The sequence below is a fragment of the Hypanus sabinus genome, chromosome 10 (assembly GCF_030144855.1).
Source record: "Hypanus sabinus isolate sHypSab1 chromosome 10, sHypSab1.hap1, whole genome shotgun sequence".
In the NCBI taxonomy this organism is placed as follows: domain Eukaryota; kingdom Metazoa; phylum Chordata; class Chondrichthyes; order Myliobatiformes; family Dasyatidae; genus Hypanus; species Hypanus sabinus.
Window position 1 is genome coordinate 53,618,579 of NC_082715.1, and position 19,431 is coordinate 53,638,009.

At 47.6% G+C, this 19,431-nt stretch overlaps 1 protein-coding gene across 5 annotated transcripts in view; it reads left to right on the plus strand.

Annotated features, from left to right (window-relative positions):
* nbas (NBAS subunit of NRZ tethering complex) overlaps window positions 1-19,431 on the plus strand; it is a 325,125-nt gene that overhangs the window by 194,458 nt on the left and 111,236 nt on the right. The gene's annotated exons all lie outside the window — the stretch shown is intronic.

Here is a 19,431-nt window from a genome sequence, read left to right on the forward strand (position 1 = left end):
AATTTGTTTATCAGCAAGAACTGAGATTTTAGTTGGTAGGGACTTCAGAATCAGGTTTATTATCACTGACGTATGTCATGAAATTTAATGTTTGTGTTGAAGCAGTACAGTGTAAAACTTAAAAGTTACTAAGTTACAATAAAAAATAAATTTTAAGTGCACCATCAGGACATGCCCCCTTCTCATTACTGCCATCAAAGAGATGGTACAGGAGCCTAAAGACAAGCAGGTTAGTGTTTTAGGAACCTCTCTGGAATCGTACATGAACTCATGAGCACTACCTCACTATTCTGTTTACTTTTTGCTCTGTATTTATATTTTTTACTGTAACTCGTAGTTATTTTTTATGTATTCCACTACTACTATCAGAAAACAACAATTTTCACGACATAGAATTAGGTTTATTATCACTGACATATGTTGAGAAATTTGTTGTTTTGTGGTAGCAGTGATAGTAAGTAGTCAGTGATAAGAAACCTATTTCTGGTTCTGCTTTCCATCATCTAGACATTTATTTCTTTGCTAACACTTTTTCCACAACCTCCAGCAAGATTCTACAATGAGACACATCATCTTCTCCCCTCCCCTTTGAGCATTCCAAAGGAAAGTGCAACACATACTCTTCTTTGCCTTTTCCATTTCCCCATTCTAAGGACCCAAATAGTACTTCCAAGCCAAGCACCAATTCACTTGCACTCCTTCCAAACTACAATCTTATATTTGGTGTACATAACATGATCTGTTGATTGAAGAAACCCAACCCAGATTGGCTGATAGCTTTACTGAACATCTTTGTTCAACCTTCAAGCTTTTGGTCACCTCTTTCAATTTAATTCTTGAGCAGCACACACCTAATCTGATGTATCCTGCTGAAGGGTCTCGGCCCTAAACGTCGACTGTACTTTTTTCCATAGATGCTGCCTGGCCTGCTGAATCCCTCCTGCATTTTGTGTGTGTTGCTTGGATTTCCAGCATCTGCAGATTTACTCTTGTTCGCCTAATCTGACTTCTTTGTTTTCATCATTGCTCCAACAGCTCCCAATGGAAGATCAAGGTTCAGCAGTTTTTCCTCCATTATGTAGATTGTAAGCTTCAACACGTATTACTGAATTGTCAGTCTTAGATAACCATCCTTTTTTGTACTCAAATGACATGGTTTTTTTTGTCTCCAAAAGCAGATTTTAAAATTCTTCTCTTGACAAATTTGATTTACCTTTTACACAAATATTGTTGTGTTCTCTCCAACCTCCCTCTCTTATAGCTTGAAACATGCCTGTTTCTTCAGTTTCCCTGTTTTTACTGAAGGGTTCTTGAGTCAAAGTAGACTTTGCATATCTCCTTACTGATGCTGCTCAACTTGCTGAGTACTTTCAACAATATCTGTTTTTATTTAGAATTTGCAGTTTTTGTCCACAACCAAGAATTATTTGGGCATAAGGCAGATTACAGATTATGGATATTGCACTCAGACACCCATTTGTAATATTTAAAGCAGTCAAGGAGATCATAATTGCAACAGTAATTCTCTTGCCCAGGAAAAGCCATTGCTCAGAGTTATTCATAAAATGTTTGGAACAAATATCAGGGTGTAACACAATTTTATTCCCCTTATCATGTGGTATAATTCAGATCATCATTTAGTATATGCTTCTTTAAAGCATATGATTGCAACTATTTTAAGCTAATTTGCTAATTAATTTCCATGAAACCTGTTCTCTAATCCTTTTCTTCTGCATCTTTGCATTTTTTTTAAACCTCTCTCCCAAGCAACCATCAAGGTCCCTGTCATTACCATTTGCTTTAAGACTTCATCAGTGGTTGTTAATGGCAGAGATTTTCATGTACATTTTGCTCTCTCTTTGCAGTACTTTCTTTTAATATTTCTTATTGGAATTTGATTTTTTTAAAATGTACTTACACTGTAAAGCAACAAATTTCATGACGTACCACATGCCCGTGATAATAAACCTAACTCTAATACTAATTCTGATACTTCTAGTTGTGTTCAATATTGTTTTTCTCTCAAAGCAAAGAAATGCTAATGCTAAAAATCTGAAATAAGAATAGAAAATGTTTGAAAGACTTAGCAGGTGTCAAAGCATCTGTGGTAACAGACGTGATGGAAAATCATTGATTTCAAATGCTAATTTTGTTTCTATTTCCATTTTATGCCAGTTTTCTTTTAATTATTTTCATGATTTGAAACGTCTGTCCCCACATTATTTGTTTCAAGAATCAGGAAAGTAGTATTCATCCTGTGTTTCAGCAAAATATTGCCTCTGTAAGCTATAACACTTTTCACAACTATTGTCAAATTTCTATCATGTCACTACCGAGTAAGCAAAATTTCAATCTGGTTAGCCATTTGTGTAATTTTGTGTCACCTAATAATAGGTTCACAAATGTGCTGCAAATGCATTCTTTTGTCAGTTTACTGAAATCTAGCATTCTCTGGAGAGTGTTTGCCCATGTAATGTTATGTTTAACTATATGATTTCAAATGTGTTTGTTTTTCTTCTTTCACAAAGCAGCATATTGTGTACATAAAACCAATCGGTCTCTCCAACAATATGGTCACCAACCTTGACTGACAGGAATAAGCATCTCCACTCTGGAGACACAGTTGCAGGTCCTCTATAAGCATTGAGTTTTTCAATTTGCCCTTTAGCAAATTCTTTATACCCCTCCCTCTATTAGTGCCATCCCCTACTACATATATAGTTCTCCCACAGGCTATTTACCTCTGTACCTAATGGTTTCCATTATCACCTCCTTAATTTATCAGGTTACAGCAATTTACAGCATGACAGCTTTTGCTTATCACCCTCCTGCAGCTCGCTATCTCAACTTCACATTCCTGTCTCTATCTGCCTTTTTTTTTGTTCAGCCTCTGTCCATTATCTTTCAACCCTCCAGGTACACCAATTACCTCAAGCTCCTTTCTCGCCACCCCATTCTCCTCTTTACACTGGCAGTCACCCCTCTCCACTCTGCCCTTTCCCTCTACAGATACTGTTGATCTGCTCAGTTCCTGTCACAGGTTTTGTTTGTGGCTAGTGAAAGATAGTATTAGCAGGTAATTCTCAAGTGCTTTAGGAATCCTGCATAGCCTTTTATTTTGTGTGTGGCTAAAATTTTTTGGGAAAAAAATAATGATCTTATTTGGAAAAACACTGAACCATGAAGATGGTTTACTAACGAGGTATATACTGGAACAGAAGCAATTAGTTTACTTGCTGCTAAGGTTTACAAGAAAAACCAGTATCCTAGAAGACATTTCCTCTGCAAAACATTGGAGAGTTATTTCTTCTACTTCTTTATTTTGGTCTGAAAATGCATTATTTCTCCAATAATTCAATATGAATATAAATTGAGCAATAAAAATGTATATGTGACTGTGACTCCCTGCCAACCTAGTATCTATGGAGCATATGTTGGTGCATGGCCAAGTGGTTAAGGCATTGGTCTAGTGATCTGAAGGTTGCTAGTTCGAGCCTCAGCTAAGGCAGTGTGTCGTGTCCTTGAGCAAGGCACTTAACCGCACATTGCTCTGCGACAACACCGGTGCCAAGCTGTATCGGCCTTTGCCCTTCCCTTGGACAACATTGGTGGCATGGAGAGGGGAGACTTGCAGCATGGGCAACTACCCGTCTCCCATACAACCCTTCTCCGAAAACTTCCCAAGGCACAAATACATGGTCTCACGAGCCTAATGGTTGCCTTTTTTTTGTATGTGGATAAGGAATTTTTTTGCTGATTACCATTTTCTCAACTGAAAAATCAGTGATCATAAGAACAGGAGTAGGCTATCTGGCCCATCGAGCCTGTTCTGCCATTCAATAAAATCATGGCTTATCTGACCATGAACTCATCTCCACCTACCTGCCTTTTCCACATAACCCTACTCCTACGCAAAAATCTATCCAATCTTGTCTTAAGTATATTTACTGAGGTAGTCTCCACTGATTCATTGGGCAGAGAATTGCACAGATTCACTGATCTCTAGGAAAAGTAGTTCCTCCTCATCGCCGTCCTAAATCTACTCCCCTGGATCTTGAGGCTATGTCCCCTAGTTGTAGTCTCACCTACCAGTGGAAATGTCTTACAGCTATATAGGGCCTGGTCAGACCCAATTTGCAGTACTGTGCTCAGTTCTGGTCACCTCACTCCTGGAAGGATGTGAAAACTATAAAAAGGATGCAGTTGACTGAATCGGGGAGCATACCATGATGATAGGTTGAGTGAATTTGGCCTTTTCTTCGGAGCAGTGGAGGATGAGAGGTGACCTGACAGAGGTGTATAAGATGATGAGAGGCATTGATCGTGTGGATAGTCAGAGACTTTTTTCCCAGGGCTGAAATGGCTAACACGAGAGCACAGTTTTATGGTGCTTGGAAGTTGGTACAGAGGAGATGTCAGGGGTAAGTTTTTTACGCAGAGAGTGATGAGTGCGTGAAATATGCTGCTAGTGACGGTGGTAGAGGCAGATATGTTAGGGTCTGTTAAGAGACTCCAGCATAGGTACATGGAGCTTAGAAAAACAGAGGGCTATGGGTAACCCTAGGTAATTTCTAAGGTAAGTACATGTTCGGTACAGCATTGTGGGCCAAAGAGTTTCTATGTTTCTAACTTTCCTGCCTCTATCTTACCCATCCTTTTCATAATTTTGTATGTTTCTATAAGATCTCTCATTCTTCTGAATTCTGAATGATCTCCAAATTGAATTCCATATGAAAGAGGTACTGAGGTAGCAAAACTACACAGTTTCAAAGACAACCTCAGTTAAAAGGTCCCTTTCCACACTTTAGCAACAGTGTGGACAAACGCCATGGATAATGGGCATGAATAAATTATTGTTGAAGTAATAATCTGTACCACCAGAAACTAATTTCCTGTAGAATCATTATCAAATAAAGTGAGTAATGTTGACATACAAGCAATATATAAAGCTTTGAGAAAACTTTTACAGAAATAGTAAATTTTCACCTAGTCTACTAACAATTCTCAGTTTAATGACCACATTCAGTTATGCTGATGATGAATTTCATATATTATCTAAGAAATAACTTGGGCTACCATTAATAGGAGATACCAGAAACAATATGCTGCTTCAAGCTAGTGAAAATCAAAAATCACCATAGAAGTTGGAAATGTAAATAAGTGGAAATGCTGAAAACACTCAGGACATCAGGCAGTGTCTATGGACTTCTGGACAATGAAGATGCATACTTAAGGATGTTCTTCATTGACTACAGTTCTGCATGAACACTATTGTCTCCTCATATATAATTATCAGGCTCCAAGATCTAGGCCTCAATACCTCCTTGTGTAACTAGATACTCGATTTTCTCATGTACAGACTCCTGTAAGTTTAGATTGACAACAACCACATTGATAACACTCCACAGTCACCATCAGCTCAGGTGTGCTTAGTTCCCTACTCTACCCGCTGTACACATGACTGAGGCTGTGCACAGCTCCAGTGCCATATTTAAATTTGCGGATGACATCAGTGTTGTTGACTGAATCGAAGGTGGTCATAAGCTAGTTCTCATCGGGGAACCAGAGGCAGAGAGGGTCAGCAACTTTGCTGTGTGCATACATCTACATTGAGGCCCTCTCTGCTGCATCGGTGGTACTGCGGATGGCTCTGCTCTTTCTCTCTCCCTCGATGCCCAAATTGCTGTAGGCTCTGTCTAAGGAATGGGCTGCGAATCCCCTACAATGAACTTCCACTGGGAGACACCCCGCTCCCCATCCAGCCTGCTGGCAGTTGCTGACCAGTCCTGCATACTTAGATAGCTTCCTTTCAAAGGCCTCTTCCAAGTGATCTTTCCATGGGACTGTCAGCTCCAGCATCACCACCTGCTTCGTAGACTCAGACACAAGGACAATGTCTGGTCACAGGGTAGTGGCTGCGATATGGTCGGGGAACCTCAGCTGCCTTTTGAGGTCCACCAACAGCTGCCAGTCTCTTGCAGAGGTCAGTTTACCTGCCAATGTTCTTTTGGCAGGTATTGGCTGCTCCCCAGCTCTTACAAAGGCAATGGTCTGCTTGGAGGGTCGTGTCCGCTTCGCCCATTCCACTCCTGCACTGATGGCTTCAGCGATGGTCTTCAGGACCTGATCATGCCTCCATCGGTATCGTCCCTCACCAAATGCCCTTGTACAGCTGCTGAGGATGCGCTTCAGGGTTCCTCACTTGGAAGCACATCGTACACTGCCTGGATGAGAAATTGGATGCAGTGTTGTTCGGCTTTCCAAAGCTCAGCCCAGGTCACTTTCCTCCACCGCATTCTCCCATCTTGTCCAAGCTCCCTGTTGCTTCATTCCCACCGCCTTGCAGGTTCTCCTCTCCTCCACTGCTGCTCTCACCTCCTCCTGAACTAGGTGGCGCCTTTCCTTCCCTCTGATGGTGTCTATTTGGGGAGTTGGAAAGGATCCTAGCCCAGTTCGGCCTTGTGTGACCACTCCCACCAGCCTCCTGTGACGCAGCCTTTCCTCTGCTTCCTGAACAGCTTCCCCTGCCCTCCCCTTCCTGCCAGTCTTCATTTGGATCCCTGCTCTAGCCATCTTCGGATCACGTACTGTCACTTCTCTGGCTCTTGTAACTTTGAATTCCTCTTCCAGGGGTTTGAAGGGCAGTTGCAGTGTATTGTGGTGTCCGTAGAGTGCGATGCTGCTCAGGCTCCTTGGCAGCCCCGGCCATCTCCTGAGGGGCTTACTGACCCTCCTCTCTGAGGTTTTGACTGTCGAGATCAGAACTGCATAGACGAGAAGGGGCCACAGGATTCTGGGAGAAAAGGCATGTTGATAGACCTAGGCTTTTAACTTCCCAGGTAGGCCAGACTTGTTCACAGATTTCAGCCAGCCATCCAACTCGGTGCAGGTTGCCTGATTGGATGCTATGTCCCTTAGAGAGCTGTCAAAAACCTTCCCTAAGCTCTTGACTGGCTTTTCTGTGATTGTTGGGATGGCTGAACCTGCGATGCTGAACCGGAACTTGTTTTCCACCTTTCTTTTCCTCAGCACCATTGATCTTGATTTGGCTGGTTTGAAACGCATCCGGGCCCACTCCACCAGCTTTTTGAGCCCCTGCAGAATCCACCGGCAGCCGGTGACTGATTCTGTGGTGGCTGTGAGGTCGTCCATGAATGCCCTGATGGGTGGTTGCCGTTGAGTGGAATTCATTCTGGGCCCTCTGCACTCTGTTTCAGCAGACTTAGTGAGCACTGAGATAGTGCACCCTGTGATGATGCCGATCTCTACCTTGTGCCAGCTTGATGTAATTGCTCCTGAAGATACCCTCATCCTGAAGTTGCTGTAATAGTCAGCGATAAGGTCTCAGATTCTTCTGGGACGTGATACTTGGTCAGTGTGAGCTGCACCAGCTCGTGCAGAATGGAGCCATATGCATTTGCCAGGTCAAGCCGCAACACTGACAGGTTGCCCTTGTTCTCTCTGGCCTCCCTGATGAGCTGAGTCACCACATCCCGGCATCCCTGAAATGCCACCCTTCTGGACTGATGTATCGATATAGGTGTACTTTGCTAGGTAGGTACGCAGCCTATTGGAAACGGCGCTGAAGAAGATCTTTGCCTTGGCACACAGCAGGGAGATGATGTGGAACTGGTCTATCTGGGTGGCGTTTTCCTCCTTCGGGATCCACACCCCTTCAGCCACTCTCCACTGATCTGGGATCTTCCTCCTTCTCCAGAAGTCTCACAGAATCTTCCACAGACGCAACAGGAGCTTGGGGCAGTTCTTGTACACTTTGTACGAGGTGCTGCTTGGTCCTGGAGCCGAGCTTGCCCTTGCTTTGTGGATGACCTCTCTGACTTCCTTTAGCTGCAGCTCTGACATGTTGAACTGCACATCCGGTTAAGGGGAGCCTATCAGGATGTTGCACTCTCCCAGCTCCTGCTCTCTTTCAGGATCACTGTATACCTTCTTCAGATGATGGTCTGTGTCTTCCTCCGAACAGGCCAATTTCCCACTGCGCTTTTGCCCCAGCAACTTCTTGGTGAACTTGAAGGGGTTGGCGATAAAGGCAGCACGTTTTCGGGCCCTTTCACAATGCCATCTCTGATGCCACTCTGCCCAGCGGAGAACCCTGATCTTCTTTCGTGGTATGCAAGTCAGCTGGGCCAAGCCGATGCGCTTCTCTTCTCCTGCCTTCTTGTACTGGGACTTCAGCACTTTCATCTTCTGCCTAATGTTGTGGATCCTCAACGCTCTTTGGTTCTTTGAGTAAGGTGTTCTGGACCCTTTCTTCTCCTCTTCTCTGAACTGTTCAGCTGCAATAATGACCATGATTGTTGTCATGGCTTGCAGCTTCTTATCGACCCCTCCCTTTGCCATCGCCTCCAGAATTTGGTTGACATCTTCGTCAAACTGTTTCCACAGTGATGTCATGTTAGCTTCAGGCCATTTGATCCACCTCCTGTTAGAATTAATGTTAGAGGGATCAGTTTGCAACACTTGGAGGTTCCGGGCACTATGGGGTGACTCCGGGCCTGGCACCTCCTTCGTCTCACCAGGTTGGACACCTGCGCGTTGTGCTGCTCCTGCTCCTGCCAGACACTTCATCCTCGCTTTAAATTCATTGGTGTTTTCATTTCTAAATTTTGGTCTCGGGTCCACCTCGTAAGTGCCAATACAAAGAAGGCATGCCAGGATTTCTACTTTATTAAAAGTTTGCAAAGATTTGGATGTCATCTAAAACTTTGAAAAGCTTCTATAGATGCACAGTATACTGACTGGTTGTTTCACCGCCTGGTATGGACATACCAATGCCCTTGTACAGAAAAGCCTACAAAAAGCAGTAAACACAGCCCTGTAGCGGTGTGCTACACGCAGCGCTAAAATTACGACACGGAGTCGGTAACTGCAGTCGAAGGAAAAAACTTTATTCGAAAACTTCAGCCTCACTTTTAAGCCTCTGTCAACCGGCCCCCCATGGCGCAGAGGCTCCAAAGCTCTGTGCTCGCAAACCCCCGTAGGCTATCTAATTGTGAGTCGGTTCGGATACGCTAGGAAATGGGTCGCCACATAACCCCCCCCCCCCAGAACCGGCGATACACCCCCCAATGTCCACAGTCTGGGCCAGAACCTGCTTGGGAGGTCGGCCTCTGCGCCGAGGCGCCGGAAACTCGGCCGGTTGCGCCAGGTCCACATGGGCCGGCTTGAGGCGGTCCACCGTGAAAACCTCCTCCTTCCCCCCCAACGTCCAGCACGAACGTGGACCCGTTGTTCCGGAGCACCATAAACGGCCCCTCGTATGGCCGCTGCAGCGGTGGCCGATGCCCGCCCCTTCGTACAAACACAAACGTACAGTTCTGTAGATCTTTGGGTACGCAGGTCGGGTGCCGCCCATGCTGTGAAGTGGGTATGGGGGCCAGGTTACCGAGCTTCTCGCGAAGTCTGCCCAGGACTGCTGCGGGTTCTTCCTCTTGCCCCCTTGGGGCTGGTAGGAACTCCCCGGGGACGACCAGGGGCGCGCCGTATATCAACTTGGCCGACGAGGCATGCAGGTCGTCCTTGGGCGCCGTGCGGATGCCGAGTAGGACCCAGGGAAGCTCGTCCGCCCAGTTGGCTCCTCGCAGGCGGGCCATGAGGGCCGACTTCAGGTGACGGTGGAAACGCTCCACTAGCCCGTTCGACTGTGGGTGGTAGGCAGTTGTGTGGTGCAGCTGAGTCCCCAAAAGGCTGGCCATAGCTGACCACAGGCTGGAGGTGAACTGGGCGCCTCTGTCGGAGGTAATGTGGGCTGGTACACCAAAGCGAGATATCCAGGTGGCGATCAGGGCTCGGGTGCAAGATTCGGAGGTGGTGTCGGTGAGCGGGACAGCCTCTGGCCATCTTGTGAACCAGTCCACGATAGTCAGGAGGTAACGCGCTCCGCGCGACACTGGCAGGGGGCCCACGATATCCACATGAATGTGGTCGAAACGCCGGTGGGCGGGATGGAACTGCTGCGGTGGGGCTTTGGTGTGCCGCTGCACCTTGGCCGTCTGGCAGTGCATGCAAGTTCTGGCCCATTCACTGACCTGTTTGCGGAGTCCATGCCAATGCCAAACGAACCTGCTGGAAACCATCCGGACAGTTGTCCGGATGGAGGGATGCGCCAAGTTATGAATGGAGTCGAAAACACGGCGCCGCCATGCTGTCGGGACGACCGGACGGGGCTGGCCGGTGGTGACGTCACAGAGTAGGGTCCTCTCACCCGGGCCCACGGGGAGGTCCTGGAGCTGCAGACCGGAGACTGCGGTCCTGTAACTCGGAATCTCCTCATCCGCCTGCTGTGCCTCTGCCAACGCCTCAAAGTCTACCCCTTGGGAAAGGGCATGAACGGTAGGGCGAGAGAGCGCATCCGCCACGACATTGTCCTTACCCGAGACGTGCCGGACATCCGTCGTGTATTCAGAGATGTAGGACAGGTGGCGTTGCTGGCGGGATGACCAGGGGTCGGATGCTTTCGTAAACGCAAAGGTAAGCGGTTTGTGGTCCGTGAACGCGGTGAAGTGCCGACCTTCTAGGAAGTACCTGAAATGCCGGATTGCCAGGTAGAGCGCCAACAGTTCCCGGTCGAAAGCACTGTACTTAAGCTCGGGTGGTCGCAGGTGTTTGCTGAAAAACGCCAGGGGTTGCCAGCGACCTGCGATGAGTTGCTCCAGCACCCCACCGACTACCGTGTTGGATGCGTCCACTGTGAGGGCGGTAGGGGTGTCCATTCTGGGATGTACTAGCATTGCGGCGTCCACCAAAGCTTCCTTCGTTTGAACGAAAGCGGCGGCGGACTCCTCGTCCCAGGTAATGTCCTTGCTCGGACCCGACATCAGGGCGAACAGGGGGCGCATGATCCGGGCAGCTGAAGGGAGGAAGCGGCGGTAGAAATTGACCATACCTACGAATTCCTGAAGGCCTTTGATCATGGTGGGTCGGGGGAAGTGGCGGACCGCATCTACCTTAGCGGGCAGAGGGGTTGCCCCGTCTTTAGTAATTCTGTGGCCCAGGAAGTCAATGGTATCGAGTCCGAACTGGCATTTGGCAGGGTTGATTGTAAGACCGTACTCACTCAGTCGGGCGCAGAGTTGACGGAGGTGGGACAGATGCTCCTGACGACTGCCGCTGGCTATGAGGATGTCATCCAAATAGATGAACGCGAAGTCCAGGTCCCGTCCCACCGCGTCCATTAACCGCTGGAACGTCTGTGCAGCATTCTTCAGGCCGAACGGCATGCGGAGGAACTCGAAAAGGCCGAATGGGGTGATGAGAGCCGTTTTGGGGACGTCGTCAGGATGCATCGGGATTTGATGGTATCCCCGGACGAGATCTACCTTGGAGAAGATCCGTGCGCCGTGCAGGTTTGCCGCAAAGTCCTGAATGTGCGGCACAGGGTAGCGGTCCGGTGTGGTAGCCTCGTTCAGCCTGCGGTAGTCGCCGCACGGTCTCCAGCCCCCCGTCGCTTTGGGCACCATGTGCAGGGGGGAAGCCCATGGGCTGTCGGACCGCCGGATGATCCCCAATTCCTCCATCCTCTGGAACTCCTCCTTCGCCAGTCGGAGCTTGTCCGGGGGAAGCCGCCGAGCACGGGCATGGAGGGGTGGTCCCTGGGTCGGGATGTGGTGCTGTACGCCGTGCCTGGGCATGGCTGCTGTGAACTGCGGTGCCAGAACCGATGGGAACTCCGCCAGGACCCTGGTGAAGTCGTTGTTGGACAGCGTGATGGAGCCGAGGTGAGGGGCCGGCAACTGGGCTGCACCCAGGGAGAACGTCTGAAAGGTCTCGGCGTGTACCAGTCTCTTCCTGGGCAGGTCGACCAGCAGGCTGTGAGCCCGCAAAAAATCCGCACCCAGAAGCGGTTGGGCTACGGCGGCCAGTGTGAAGTCCCACGTGAACTGGCTGGAGCCGAACAGTAGCTGCACCTGGCGGGTGCCATAGGTCCTTACGGTGCTGCCATTCACGGCCCTCAGGGGGGGACCCGGTGCCCTGCTACGGGTGTCGTAACTCATCGGAGGTAAAACGCTGATCTCAGCCCCAGTATCGACCAAAAACCGGCGTCCCGACCTTCTATCCCACACATACAGGAGGCTATCCCGATGGCCAGCCGCCGTAGCCATCAGCGGCGGCTGGCCCTGGCTTTTCCCGGGAACTCGCAGGGCGGGCGACAACGGCGGGCTGCTGCACCCCACCGCTGGTGGTAGAAGCACCAGTGTTCATTGGGCCGGGGGTTGGCGGGCTCTGCGGCCGGGCCTGGACTGGTTTGCTGCCGGGAGCGGGGCTGGGAGATCCGTGCGATGGACGCCCCGCTCACCTTTTTGGCGTTCCACAGCAAGTCCGCCCGGGCTGCCACCTTCCGGGGGTCACTGAAATCCGCGTCGGACAGCAGCAGGCGGATGTCCTCGGGCAGCTGCTCCAGGAATGCCTGCTCAAACAGGAGGCAGGGTGTGTGTTCGTCGGCGAGAGACAACATCTCATTCATTAAAGCCGATGGAGGTCTGTCGCCCAAGCCATCCAGGTGCAGTAAACGGGCAGCCCGCTCGCGCCGTGAGAGTCCGAAAGTCCTGAGGAGCAGGGCTTTGAATTCCGTGTACTTGCCGTCTGCCGCGGGCGACTGTACGAACTCCGCGACCTGGGCCGCTGTGTCCTGGTCGAGGGAGCTCACCACGTAGTAGTAGCGGGTGTCTTCTGAGGTGATCTGGCGAACGTGGAATTGGGCTTCGGCTTGCTGGAACCATAGGTCCGGGCGCTGTGGCCAGAAACCTGGCAGTTTCAACGAAACCGCATGAACAGAGGCGGCGTCGGTCATTTCTGGTCCAAAAATCGTTTGGACCGTCGGGGTCACCAATTGTGGCGGTGTGCTACACGCAGCGCTAAAATTACGACACGGAGTCGGTAACTGCAGTCGAAGGAAAAAACTTTATTCGAAAACTTCAGCCTCACTTTTAAGCCTCTGTCAACCGGCCCCCCATGGCGCAGAGGCTCCAAAGCTCTGTGCTCGCAAACCCCCGTAGGCTATCTAATTGTGAGTCGGTTCGGATACGCTAGGAAATGGGTCGCCACAGCCCAGTCTATCACAGGTAAAGCCCTCCCCACCATTAAACACACCTCCAAGGAGCTCTGTTGCAGGAAAGCAGCATCTATCATCAAGAACCCACACCATCCAGACCATGCTCTCTTCTCGCCGCTGCCATCGGGAAGAACATACAGGAGCCTCAGGACCCACGCCATCGGGTTCAGGAACAGCTTTTTCTCCTCTTGACCATCAGCCACTTGAATTGGAGAGAATAACATCACTCACCCCCAACACTGAACTGATTCCACAATCTATGGACTCATTTTCAAGGACTACCCAACTTGTGCTTTGGATAGTGATTACCTATTTATTTATTTATTATTTTAATTTTAAAAGTTTATTTTTGCTTTGCTCAAACTGGTTAAACTGGTACAGGCTGCGCCAAGAATGCTCATTTGTCAGTGGAAAGGAACTTTCAGTCTATTCTAGTAGTGTTCAGTACTGTGGCTTTCTGAAGATATACATTGATACTACCCTAATGCAGTGACTCCCAGTGGTGGCGGTTATGTCTCCTAAGGGGGTGTGAGGGGAAATAGAAGCTGTGGGGGGGGGGGGGGTGGGGGTGGTTAAGGTTCTTGGGTGGGGGTTGGGGCGGCGGTGGTCAAGTAGCCTGAGACCTGACAGACCATGTCCAATTGCTGCCATCGTCAACCTCCAATAGGCATTCCTGGTTTGTGTTAATTCTTTAAAATTTAGCCTCTAGTGATGGATAAACATGTATGGTGTGATTGCTATGACTCTGAAGTCAGTGAAGCCTTGAATTCCAATCCTGCTAAGAAACAGAAACTACAGAAAGTGCGTTAATACAATGTTACATACCTGGAGTATGGTTTTATTCTGTTCCCATCGTTCCCTTGTGCCTCATTTGTAATACTGTACTGTCTAATGAAGCCATGAAACCATCAAGATTTCAGGAACACTTCCATAAAAGACACCCTGAAAAGGCTACTTATGGTATCCAGAAGATGAAAGAAGCATTTGAAAAGCATTGCACACTCAAGACATTTGTGAAGAAAGCTAAAAATAACCATGATAGTGGTTTAATTGCTTCTTATAACTTTTTTGAAATGATAGCAAAGTGTGGAAAATCTCATACAACTGGGGAAAGATTAATACTGTCTACTGTATCAGAAGTGCTCACCACTGTTCTCAAAATGGATGCCAGTATTTTAAAATCAATTCCTCTGAGTAATAACTCTGTGGCTCGTCATATTGACGAAATGACTGCAGTCATTGAGTATCAACTATGCACAGAGCTACAAAAAACAGAATTTGGGATACAATTAGATGAGTCATCTGTGCAAGACAACAAAGCTTTGCTAATGGCATATGTATGGTTTATCAAAAATGGAAAAGTTTATGAAGAGGTTCTCTTTTTTAAAAAGTTAAAAACAAATATCAACGAAGCATCTATCTACAACAAGCTAACAATGTATATTGTGGCTAAAAGTAATCTGATTAGGAACACTATTTCTTATACAACAGATGGAGAACCATATATGACAGGTAGCCATGTGGATTTAGTGTCATTTATGAAAAAAATTCCAAGTCTGTTTGCAATCGATTGTGCAAATCATCAACATCACACACCCAAAAATCTCAAGCCAGTGACTTTTTTCGTACATGACTCTTGTAATATCTGCTATCAACAAAATTAAAGCTCATCCATTAAATAGCAGATTATTTTACCAGTTAAGCCAAAATAACGATGAAGTATTTGGAATGCTTGCTTCTTCACACTGAAGTGTGTTGGCTGTCCAACGGCTGCTGCTTAAAATGTTCCTTTAATCTTTTTGAAACTGGTTGAATTTTTGTTCAAAGTTGACAAGAGTTTGGGAAACAGGATTGAACTTCTGTGATGTGGCATACCTATCCGTTCTGTATGACAAAATGAACATTCTAAATATGAAACTGCAGGGTGAGAATTTCAATTTAAGCCAGGTAAAACGTGCAGTGTCGACTTTTAACGAAAGATTGGAAATATATAACCAAAGCATTGGGAAAATGTTCTCACAGTTTCCCTGAGTGGAAATTAAGGCACTCTCTTTCACAGACAGTGATTTGCAAGAATACTGCTAATCACTCAAGTATTTAAATGATCTGAAAATTCCAGACTGGTGAATTAACACATTTCTTTGCAAGGTGGAAGAACAAGAAGAGAGCTTGCAAACAGAAATGATCAAAATTCAGAATGATGAAGAAGCAAAAGTGCTTTTCAGAAATGTCGGCTTTTGTGGTATGTGGCTACACTGTCATACTGGTCTTTGGAGAAGAGCCAGACTGCTCTTCATTGCATTTCCATCCTCCTACCTTGTTGGAAGAGGCTTTAGTGCAGTAAACCACATACTAGCAAAATACAGAACCCACTTGGACGTGGCTGTCACGACTTGAACCAGATATTCCAACTCTTGCTAAAAACCATCAAGCTCAAGGATCACATTGATATCAAAGCTGCTCTACAGCGCACAGGTACTGTGTAAGCTAGGTTTAAAGACAAATAAAGATTTAAAGCAGAATCGGTTTTCTCATGTTAGCATATGGTAGACCTGTTTTTACACTATGGGGGCGCCAAAAAGTATATTGTGCCTAAGAGGGGTATGAAATTGCTTTAGTGGGGCATTGGGTTAGGCATAGCTCAAATATCATCTATAAATTTGCTGACGATACAACCATTGTTGGTAGAATCTCAGGTGGTGATGAAAGAGCTTACAGGAATGAGATATGCCAACTAGTGGAGTGGTGCAACAGCAACAACCTGGCACTCAACATCAGTAAGACGAAAGAGCTGTTTGTGGACTTCAGGAAGGGTAAGACGAAGGAGAACATACCAATCCTCGTAAAAGGATCAGAATTGGAGAGAGTGAGCCATTTCAAGTTCCTGGGTGTCAAGATCTGTGAGGATCTAACCTGGTCCCAACATTTCAATGTAGTTATAAAGAAGGCAAGACAGTGGCTATACTTATATTAGGAGTTTGAAGAGATTTGGCTTGTCAACAAATACACTCAAAAACTCCTATAGATGTACCATGGAGAGCAGTCTGACAGGCTGCATCACTGCGTTGGGCGGAGCAGATTTCTTAGTTGTTAGATGAGTGGCAGTGCTCTGATGACATAAAGCGACAGAGATTGGTTGAGAGTTTGAGTGGGCAGGCCGCTGACTTGATGAGAGCTGTGAAGACACGCCAACACTCAGCTAACATTACCAATTATCTGGGAGATTGCCTTTGGTACAACAGGGAGCCCACTGGAACTTACAGTGGGGTTTCAGAACATGCACCAGGAGAAGGGGGAGAAGCTTTCTGATTACATTTTTCAGCTAGAGAGGCAGCTAAATTGCTTGAGGCACAGAGAGGTCATTCAGGTGGCTGAGGTAGATCAGTTAAGAATGGACCAGATAGCCAGGGGCACCCAGTTGCAGGACCTGATTCCTTGGGGTCTCTGACAGTCTCGTAAGACGCGCCCTCCCCCCTTTAGTTGAGCTGATCATAGAGGTACAGGAGGAGGAGAATGCGTCGGAGGCATGGGAGGGCTCTGACAGCAGGGTACAGTCCTCAGTACTAGCCCCTTGTGGTAAAGTGACCACAGATAGCCTGCCCCGGGGAGCGGCAGAGGAGATTGTGGCGGAGTTGACAACTGAGATATCTTGGCTGTTTTCAGAGGTTATGACTCTCCCCCATATGATGGAGCTGATGTTGGGGGTGGCGCGGATCCTCTTAGGGCACAAACAAGGCGGAGGCTGCTAGCAGCCGGTGTCATGCGAAAAGGAGAGTGAGCCCCCAGGTAACCACTGAGTCATTCAACTTTGGGGACTTCCCAGTTCCCGTGGATTGGAAGAGGAGGTTGGTAGAGAAGATCTTGGAGCTGGGAGGTGTCTTCCACTGACGAGTTTGATGTGGGTTGTTCCAAGAGCATTCGTCACACCATCTAGTTGACCAAGGACAGCCCGTTTAGAGAGAGATCATGGAGACTGGCCCCTGCAGAGGTGGAAGACATTCGGCTGCATTTGTGCAAGTTGAAGGAAGCTGGGATCATCACAGAGTCCTGAAGCCCCTATGCGTCCCCAGTAGTAGTGGTCCGAAAGAAGAATGGGAAGATGCGGGTGTGCATGGATTATAAGACTCTGAACAGGCGCACCATCACTGACCAGTATATGGTCCAGAAGATCGAAGACGCACTGGCCTACCTGAGTGGTGCGAAGTGGTTCAGTGCGCTGGATTTGAGGAGTGGATATTACCAGATCCCCATGAGTGAGGAGGACAAAGAGAAGACAGCATTTATATGTCCCCTGGGATTCTTTCAGTTTGAAGGGATGCCCCAGAGCATATCGGGAGCCCCTACAACCTTCCAGTGGGTCATGGAGAAGACGGTGGGGGATATGAACTTGCCTGTGGCATTGGTGTATCTGGATGACATCATAGTGTTTGGATCCACCTTGGAGGAACATGAAGCAAGGTGACTGAACGTGCTCGGTCGCCTGAAAGCTGAAGGGTTAAAACTTTCCCTGGACAAGTGCCAATTCTGTAAAGTGTCTGTTAGCTATGTTGGGCACAGAGGATGGAGTAGCTACAGATCCAGCTAAGATAGAGGTGGTGACCACTTGGCTAAGACCCCAGATGGTGAGCACTCTGCGCTCGTTCCTCGGGTTCTGTGGTTACTATCGGAGGTTTGTGAAGGGCTATGCAAAAGTGAGTCACCCATTGAGTCAAGCAAAAGTGAGTCACCCATTGAATCAGCTTCTGTGTGGTTACCCTTCCTTGGGGAAGAAAGGGAATGGAGATAAAGGACAGGAGACTGGAGAGTATCAGCCCATTGGAGCCCTTTGGACCGGGACAGGGATAGGTAGGATGAAAAATGTGAAAGAGGCCTTTCAGTTGTTGAAGAAGCTGCTGACAAAGGGTGCCATTGTTGGCTTTTGTGGACCCCCAATTGCCAATTGTACTGCACATGGATGCCAGCTGAGAGGGCTTGGAGGGTTGTCCTGGATCAGGGCACTGGGTTGAGGCCGGAGTCTGTAGCCCTCCGAGAAAAACTATTCGATGCACAAGTTGGAATTTCTGGCATTGAAATGGATGGTGGTGAATAAGTTGAGTGACTACCTCTATGAGGCCAAGTTTAAGGTGAAGATGAACAGCAATCCCCTAACCTATAACCTGACCCTGGCAAAACTGGATGCCACAGGCCATCAGTAGTTGGCGGCATTGTCTGCCTGTGATTTCAGCCTGAAGTACTGGCCGGGGAGCTGGAACATAGACACTGATGCTTTGAGCTGATGGGTGCATGAGGGACTGGACAGGGATGATGTTTTGTAGTGTGTTCCTGCCCTGGGGATGAAAGCCCTGTGTCAGTATGCCATCATCATGAGGACAGATGGAAAGGAGGGGCAGGATTGAGCAGTGAATCATTTGGGAATTTCTGATAACGCCATCCCCCAAGTTTATTGTAACCTGACTGCTCAGAAGACAAATTAACTGTCAGAATTGAGTTCTGGAGAAGTGGCAACTGCTTAGCGAGATGATCTGGGCATCAGTACCATTTGGTCAGCAGTCGAAAAGGAAGACGTGGCTCAGGCAGAGAAGATGAAACATGCGTCGGTGCGTCTATTACTGAGAAAATGGCTTCAGTTGGAGTTGTGGAACCAGATCTTATACCAGATCACACAGCCCCAAACTGACCTCGGCGTTGCCAGCTGGTTCTGCTGGAGAAGTATCTGAGGATTGTGTTGAAGTTAGTTCATGATGATTCTGGACATTTGGAGATGGAAAAGACCTATGGATTGCTCAGAGACCGGTTTTACTGGCTCCAAATGAAGTTGGAGGTCCAAGAATATTGCAAGTCATGCATTCAATGCATACAGCAGAAGACACTGTAAACAAGATTTCTTAAGTTTAGCCAAGCCAGGGGCTGTCTTCCCCTAGATTAAGCCACTAGCCAAACTGAGGGTTGCAGTTGCTTGTCTCTGTTGAGTGCAGTTTAATATTGTGTTACTCTGTATTTACTGTGAATGCCTGCAAGGGAATGAATCTGAGGGTTGTATATGGTGACATATATGTAGTTTGATAATAAATTTACTTTGAACTTCGTACTCCTTCACCTCCCCCCTTCCATCTTATTCTGGCTTCTTTCCCCTTTCTTTGCATTCCTGATGAAGGGTCTTGGCCCAAAGATACTGACCCTTTATTCCTTTCCATAGTTGCTCCAGCATTTTGTGTGTGTACAAAAGAAAGTGTTTGATGAATCTGTGCTATCATTTAGATTGGGTCTGGACCTGAAATCTTAGCTATCTATCTCCCTCTACAGATGCTGCTCACGTGCTGAGACTTTCCAGTAATTTCAGGTTTATATTAGCTGAGAAC